Source organism: Arachis duranensis, chromosome 9 (genome assembly GCF_000817695.3).
Source record: "Arachis duranensis cultivar V14167 chromosome 9, aradu.V14167.gnm2.J7QH, whole genome shotgun sequence".
Lineage (NCBI taxonomy): Eukaryota > Viridiplantae > Streptophyta > Magnoliopsida > Fabales > Fabaceae > Arachis > Arachis duranensis.
This window is the reverse complement of record NC_029780.3, coordinates 70,369,755-70,377,968: the sequence shown is the minus strand read 5'-3', so window position 1 is coordinate 70,377,968 and position 8,214 is coordinate 70,369,755. Positions and strand designations below refer to the sequence as shown.

The 8,214-nt window shown below is 36.7% G+C and overlaps 1 non-coding gene across 1 annotated transcript; it reads right to left on the bottom strand.

Annotated features, from left to right (window-relative positions):
* Positions 1–7,027: 7,027 nt before the first annotated feature.
* Positions 7,028–7,131, bottom strand: LOC127741776 (small nucleolar RNA R71). Its single transcript, XR_008002981.1, has one exon. It is a non-coding gene; the product is annotated as a small nucleolar RNA R71 (small nucleolar RNA).
* Positions 7,132–8,214: the final 1,083 nt, after the last annotated feature.

The following is an 8,214-nucleotide window of genomic DNA, read 5'->3' as shown; positions in this document are numbered from 1 at the left end:
CACAACTAACCAGCAAGTGTACTGGGTCGTCCAAGTAATACCTTACGTGAGTAAGGGTCGATCCCACGGAGATTGTTGGTATGAAGCAAGCTATGGTCATCTTGAAATTCTCAGTTAGGCGGATAATATATGGTTATGGAGTTTTCGAAGAATAATAATAAATAAACAGAAAATAAAGATAGAAATACTTATGTAAATCATTGGTGGGAATTTCAGATAGGCATATGAAGATGCTGTGCTCCTTTTGAATCTCTGCTTTCCTACTACCTTCATCCAATCCTTCCTACTCCTTTCCATGGCAAGCTGTATGTAGGGCATCACTGTTGTCAATGGCTACATCCCATCCTCTCAGTGAAAATGGTCCAAATGCTCTGTCACAGCACGGCTAATCATCTGTCGGTTCTCGATCATGCCGGAATAGAATTCATTGATTCTTTTGCGTTTGTCATCACGTCCAACAATCGTGAGTTTCAAGCTCGTTACAATCATTCAATCCCTGAATCCTACTCGGAATACCACAGACAAGGTTTAGACTTTTCGGATTCTCATGAATGTCGCCATCAATTCTAGCTTATACCACGAAGATTCTGATTAAGGAATCCAAGAGATATGCGCTCGGTCTAAGGTAGAACGAAAGTAGTTGTCAGTCATGTGTTCATAGGTGAGAATGATGATGAGTGTCACGGATCATCACATTTGTCATGGTGAAGTGCAACGAATATCTTAGAACAGGAGTAAACTGATTTGAATAGAAAATAGTAGTAATTGCATTAAAACTTGAGGTACAGCAGAGCTCCACACCCTTAATCAATGATGTGTAGAAACTCCACCGTTGAAAATACATAAGTGATGGTGGTCCAAGCATGGCCGAATGGCCAGCACCCCTGGTCTAGGAACTAAACATCCAGGGCCCACTTGGTGTGTGCTTGGGCTGAGCTTGACCTTTACACGTGCAGAGGATTCTTTTGGAGTTGAACGCCAAGTTGTAACGTGTTTTTGGCGTTCAACTCTGGTTCGTGACATGTTTCTTGCGTTTAACTCCAGAATGCAACATGGAACTGGCGTTGAGAGCCAGTTTATGTCATCTAATCTCGAATAAAGTATGGACTATTATATATTTCTGGAAAGCTCTGGATGTCTACTTTCCAAAGTCATTGGGATCGCGCCATTTGGAGTTCTGTAGCTCCAGAAAATCCATTTCGAATGTAGGAAGGTCAGAATCCAACAGCATCAGCAGTCCTTTGGCAGCCTTCTTATCAGAGTTTTGCTCAAGTCCCTCAATTTTAGCCAGAAAATACCTGAAATCACAGAAAAACACAAAAAATCATAGTAAAGTCTAGAAATGTGAATTTAGCATAAAAACTATTGAAAACATCCCTAAAAGTAGCTTGATGCTACTAAAAACTACCTAAAAATAATACCAAAAAGCGTATAAATTATCCGCTCATCACAACACCAAAGTTAAATTGTTGCTTGTCCCCAAGCAACTGAAAATCAAATAGGATAAAAAGAAGAGAATATACTATAAAGTTTAGAATATCAATGAATATTAGTTCTAATTAGATGAGCGGGACTTGTAGCTTTTTGCTTCTGAACAGTTTTGGCATCTCAGTTTATCCTTTGAAGTTTAGAATGATTGGCATATCTAAGAACTTAGAAATTTAGATAGTGTTATTGATTCTCCTAGTTAGGTTTGTTGATTCTTGAACACAGCTACTTTTATGAATCTTGGCCGTGGCGCTAAGCACTTTGTTTTCCAGAATTACCACCGGATACATAAATGCCACAAACACATGACTGGGTGAACCTTTTCAGATTGTGACTCAGCTTTGCTAAAGTCCCCAGTTAGAGGTGTCCAGAGCTCTTAAGCACACTCCTTTTGCTTTGGATCACGACTTTAACCACGCAGTCTCAAGCTTTTCACTTGGAACTGCATGCCACAAGCACATGGTTAGGGACATCGCAGCTTGATTTAGCCGCTTAGGCTTGGGTTTTATTTCCTTGGGCCCTCCTATCCATTGATGCTCAAAGCCTTGGATCCTTTTTACCCTTGCCTTTTGGTTTTAAGGGCTATTGGCTTTTTCTGCTTGCTTTTTCTTTTTCTTTCTATTTTTTCACCACTTTTTTTCGCAAGCTTTTGCTATTCACTGCTTTTTCTTGCTTCAAGAATCAATTTCATAATTTTTCAGATTATCAATAGCATTTCTCTTTGTTCATCATTTTTTAAAGAGCCAACAATTTTAACATTCATAAACAACAAGATAAAAAATATGCACTGTTCAAGCATTCATTCAGAAAACAAAAAATATTGTCACCACATCAATATAATTAAACTAAATTCAAGGATAAATTTGAAACTCATGTACTTCTTATTCTTTTGTATTAAAAACATGTTTCATTTAAGAAAGGTGAAGGATTCATGGAATTATTCATAACTTTAAGACATAGTTACTACATACTAATGATCATGTAATAAAGACACAAACATAGATAACATAAAGCTTAAAAATCGAAAAATAGAGAAATAAGAACAAGGAATGAGTCCACCTCAGTCATGGTGGCGCTTTCTTCTTGATGAACCAATGATGTCCTTGAGCTCTTCTATGTCTCTTCCTTGCCTTTGTTGCTCCTCCCTCATTGCTCTTTGATCTTCTCTAATTTCATGGAGAATGATGGAGTGTTCTTGATGTTCCACCCTTAATTGATCCAAGTGTTGAGTTGTTCCCAATAGTTGTTGGGAGGAAAGTGCATCCCTTGAGGCATCTCCGGGATTCCTGGGTGATGAGCTTCCTCATGCGTCTCTTAGGATCCATGAGTGGGCTCTCTTGTTTGCTCCATCCTCTTCTTAGTGATGGGCTTGTCCTCTTCAATGAGGATTTCTTCTTCTATGATAACTCCAGCTGAGTGGCATAGATGGCAAATAAGATGAGGAAAAGCTAGCCTTGCCATGGTGGAGGACTTTTCGGCTATTTTGTAGAATTCAAAGGAGATTACTTCATAAACTTCTACTTCCTCTCCAATCATGATGCTATGAATCATGATGGCCCGATCCACAGTAACTTCGTATCGGATGCTAGTGGGGATGATGGAGCATTGGATGAACTCCAATGATGAGCGGATATAATTTATACGTTTTTTGGCATTATTTTTAGGTAGTTTTTAGTATGATCTAGTTACTTTTAGGGATGTTTTCATTAGTTTTTATGCTAAATTCACATTTCTGGACTTTACTATGAGTTTGTGTGTTTTTCTGTGATTTCAGATATTTTTTGGCTGAAATTGAGGGACCTGAGCAAAACTCTGATAGAAGGCTAACAAAGGACTGCTGATGCTGTTGGAATCTGACCTCCCTGCACTCGAAATGCGTTTTCTAGAGCTACAGAACTCCAAATGACGCACTCTCAATAGCATTGGAAAGTAGACATCCAGAGATTTCCAGCAATATATAATAGTTCATACGTTATTCGAGGTTTGATGACGTAAACTGGCGCTCAACGCCAGTTCCATGCTGCATTCTGGAGTCAAACGCCAGAAACACGTCATGAACCAGAGTTGAACGCCCAAAACATGTTACAACTTGGCGTTCAACTCCAAGAGAAGCCTCAGCTCGTGGATAGATCAAGCTCAGCCGAAGCACACACCAAGTGGGCCTCGGAAGTGGATTTATGCATCAATTACTTACTTCTGTAAACCCTAGTAGCTAGTCTAGTATAAATAGGATAGTTTACTATTGTATTAGACATCTTTGGTCTCAGTTTTATTTTATTATTCATCTTAGGAGACTATTGATCACATTTTGGGGGATGGCCATTCGGCCATGCCTGAACCTTCATCACTTATGTATTTTTAACGGTGGAGTTTCTACACACCATAGATTAAGGGTGCGGAGCTCTGCTGTACCTCAAGTTTCAATGCAATTACTACTATTTTCTATTCAATTTCGCTTGTTATTATTCTAAGATATTCGTTGCACTTCAACATGATGAATGTGATTATCTGTGACACTCATCATCATTCTCACCTATGAACGCGTGACTGACAACCACTTCCGTTATACCTTAGACCGGGCGCATATCTCTTGGATTCCTTAATCAGAATCTTCGTGGTATAAGCTAGAATTGATGGCGGCATTCTTGGGAATCCGGAAAGTCTAACCTTGTCTGTGGTATTTCGTGGAGGATTCCGGGATTGAATGACTATGACGAGCTTCAAAATCGCGATTGGGCGTGATGACAAACGCAAAAGAATCAAGGGATTCTATTCCAACATGATCGAGAACCGACAGATGATTAGCCGTGCTGTGACAGATCATTTGGACCATTTTCACTGAGAAGATGGGATGTAGCCATTGACAACGGTGATGCCCTACATACAGCTTGCCATGGAAAGGAGTAAGAAGGATTAGATGAAAGCAGTAGGAAAACAGAGATTCAGAAGGAACACAGCACCTCCATGCACTTATTTGAAATTCCCACTATTGAATTACATGAGTAACTCTATCTTTATTTTCTATTTTATTTATTTACTATTCGAAAACTCCATAACATTTATTATCCACCTAACTGAGATTTACAAGATAACCATAGCTTGCTTCATACCAACAATCTCCGTGGGATCGACCCTTACTCACGTAAGGTATTACTTGGACGACCCAGTGCACTTGCTGGTTAGTTGTGCGGAGTTGTGACTAAGTGTGATTCACGTTTGAGAGCGCTACCAAGTCTTTGGTGCCATTGTTGATGATCACAATTTCGTCCACCAAGTTTTTGGCGCCGTTGCCGGGGATTGTTCGAGTATGGACAACTAACGGTTCGTCTTTTTGCTCAGATTTGGTAATTTTCTTTTTATTTTCTTGTCAAAAAGATTTCAAAAATATTTTTCAAAATTTCTCACCTGTTTTCGAAAATTTTCAGAGTTTTCAAGAATGAATCCTAGAGTTTCATATAAACATGTTTTAGCTTGGCTGGCTATTAAGCCATGGCTAATTCACAGGATTTTGATTGAGGACTTTGGATTCATTACTTTCTTTTTCCTATATGTTTTTCGAAAAATATAAAAGAAAATAAAAAAATCATAAAATCATAATAACCAAAAATATTTTGTGTTCTTGTTTGAGTCTTGAGTCAATTTTTAAGTTTGGTGTCAATTGCATGCTTGTATAAATTTATGCATTAATTTTCGAAAATTCATGCATTCATGGTGTTCTTCATGATCTTCAAGTTGTTCTTGGTAAGTCTTCTTGTTTGATCTTGATGTTTTCTTGTTTTGTGTCTTTTATTATTTTTCATATGCATTTTTGCATTCATAGTGTCCATGCATTAAAGATTTCTAAGTTTGGTGTCTTGCATGTTTTCTTTGCATCAAAAATTTTTCAAAAATATATTCTTGATGTTCATCATGATCTTCAAAGTGTTCTTGGTGTTCATCTTGACATTCATAGTGTTCTTGCATGCATCATGTGTTTTGATCCAAAATTTTCATGTTTTAGGTCATTTTTGTGTTTTTCTATCTCATCGTTAAAAATTCAAAAATCAAAAAATATCTTTTCCTTATTTCTCTCAAAAATTCGAAATTTTGGGTTGACTTGGTCAAAATTTTTTAAAATAAGTTGTTTTCTTGTTAGTCAAGTCAAAATTTTGGGTTATCTTTTCAAAACTTTTTCAAACTCAAATCTTTTTCATTTTTTTATATATTTTCGAAAATTTCTTTTAAATTAATTTTCAAAATCTTTTTTTATCCTTATTTCTTAATTTTCGAAATTATACTAACAATTAATGTGATTGATTCAAAAATTTGAAGTTTGTTACTTTCTTGTTAAGAAAGGTTCAATCTTTAAATTCTAGAATCATATCTTTTAGTTTCTTGTTAGTTAAGTAATTAATTTTAATTTTGAAAATTAAATCTTTTTCAACCATATCTTTTTATCATATCTTTTTTTATCATATCTTTTATATCATATCTTTTTCAAAATTTTATCTTTTTAAAAAATTTGATTTTAAAATATCTTATCTAACCTGTTATCTTCTTATCTTTTCAAATTTGATTTTAATATCTTTTTCAACTAACTAATTAACTTTTTGTTTGTTTCTTATCTTTTTCAAAACTACCTAACTACTTCTCCCTCTCTAATTTTTGAAAATATCTCATCCCTTTTTCAAAATTCTTTTTAAATTAATTGATTGTTTTAAATTATTATTTTAATTCTATCTCATCTTTAATTTTCGAAAATCACTAACTCCTTTTCAAAATTAATTTTCGAATTCTCTCTCTCATCTTCTTCTATTTATTTATTTATTTATTTATTTATTTATTTACTAACAGTTCTCTTCACCTTTCTTCATCTCCAATCACTTCCTCTATCCTTACCCTTGTGTTTGGATTATTCCTTCTTCTTAATCCTTATCCCCTTTCTTCTTCTACTAATAATAAGGATCCTCTTTACTGTGACATAGAGGATTCCTCTTCCTTTTCTTTTTCTCTTCTCTTTCATATGAGCAGGAACAAGGAAAAAGGTACTCTTGTTGAAGCTGATCCTGAACCTGAAAGGACTCTAAAGAGAAAACTAAGAAAAGCTAAATTACAACAATCTAGAGGCAACCTTTCTGAAATTTTTGAACAAGAGAAGGAGATGGTAGCCGAACCCAACAACAATAATGCAAGGAGGATGCTTGGTGATTTTACTAAACCCACGTCCAAGTTTGATGGAAGAAGCATCTCAATTCCTGCCACTGGAGCAAACAATTTTGAGCTGAAACCTCAAGTAGTTACTTTAATGCAACAGAACTGCAAGTTTCATGGACTTCCATATGAAGATCCTTACCAGTTTTTAACTGAGTTCTTGCAGATTTGTGTGACTGTTAAGACGAATGGAGTAGATTCTGAAGTCTACAGGCTCATGCTTTTCCCTTTTGCTGTAAGAGACAATGCTAGAACATGGTTGGACTCACAACCTAAAGATAGCCTGGACTCTTGGGATAAGCTGGTCACGGCCTTCTTGGATAAATTCTTTCCTCCTCAAAGGTAGAGCAAGCTTAGAGTGGATGTTCAGACCTTCAAGCAAAAAGATGGTGAATCCCTCTATGAAGCTTGGGAAAGATACAAGCAGATGACCAAAAAGTGTCCTTCTGACATGTTTTCAGAATGGACCATATTAGATATATTCTATTATGGTCTATCTGAGTCTTCCAAAATGTCATTGGACCATTCTGCAGGTGGATCCATTCACCTAAAGAAAACGCCTGCAGAAGCTCAAGAACTTATTGACATGATTGCAAATAACCAATTCATGTACACTTCTGAGAGGAATTCCGTGAATAATGGGACACCTCAGAGGAAGGGAGTTCTTGAACTTGATGCTCTGAATGCCATATTGGCTCATAACAAAGTGTTGACTTAGCAAGTCAACATGATTTCTCAAAGTCTGAATGGAAGGCAAAATGCATCCAACAGTACTAAAGAGGCATATTCTGAAGAAGAAGCTTATGATCCTGAGAACCCTGCAATGGCAGAGGTAAACTACATAGGTGAACCTTATGGAAACACCTATAATTCATCATGGAGAAATCATCCAAATTTCTCATGGAAGGATCAACAAAAGCCTCAACAAGGCTTTAATAATGGTGGAAGAAATAGGCTCAGCAATATCAAGCCTTAACCATCATCTTCTCAGCAACAGATAGAGAATTATGAACAGAACCCCTATAATTTAGCAAACCTAGTCTCTAATCTGTCAAAGGCCACTTTATGTTTCATGAGTGAGACAAGATCCTCCATTAGAAATTATGATGCATAAGTGGGCCAACTGAGGAAGAAAGTAACTAAAACTCCTCCTAGTACTCTCCCAAGCAATACTGAAGAAAAGCCAAAGAGAGAGTGCAAGGCCATTGACATAGTCAATATGGCCGAATGCAAGGAGGAGGAGGAGGACGTAAATCCCAATGAGGAAGACCTCATGGGACGTCTCTCAAGCAAGAAGGAGTTCTCTATTGAGAACCTAAAGGAATCTGAGACGCATATAGAGACCATAGAGATTCCATTAAATCTCCTTCTGCCATTCATAAGCTCTGAAGACTATTCTTCCTCTGAAGAGGATGAAGATGTTACTGGGGAGCAAGTTGCTCAATATCTAGGAGCTATCATGAAGCTGAATGCCAAATTGTTTGGTAATGAGACTTGGGAAGGTGAACCTCCCTTGCTCATTAGTGAATTAGATAC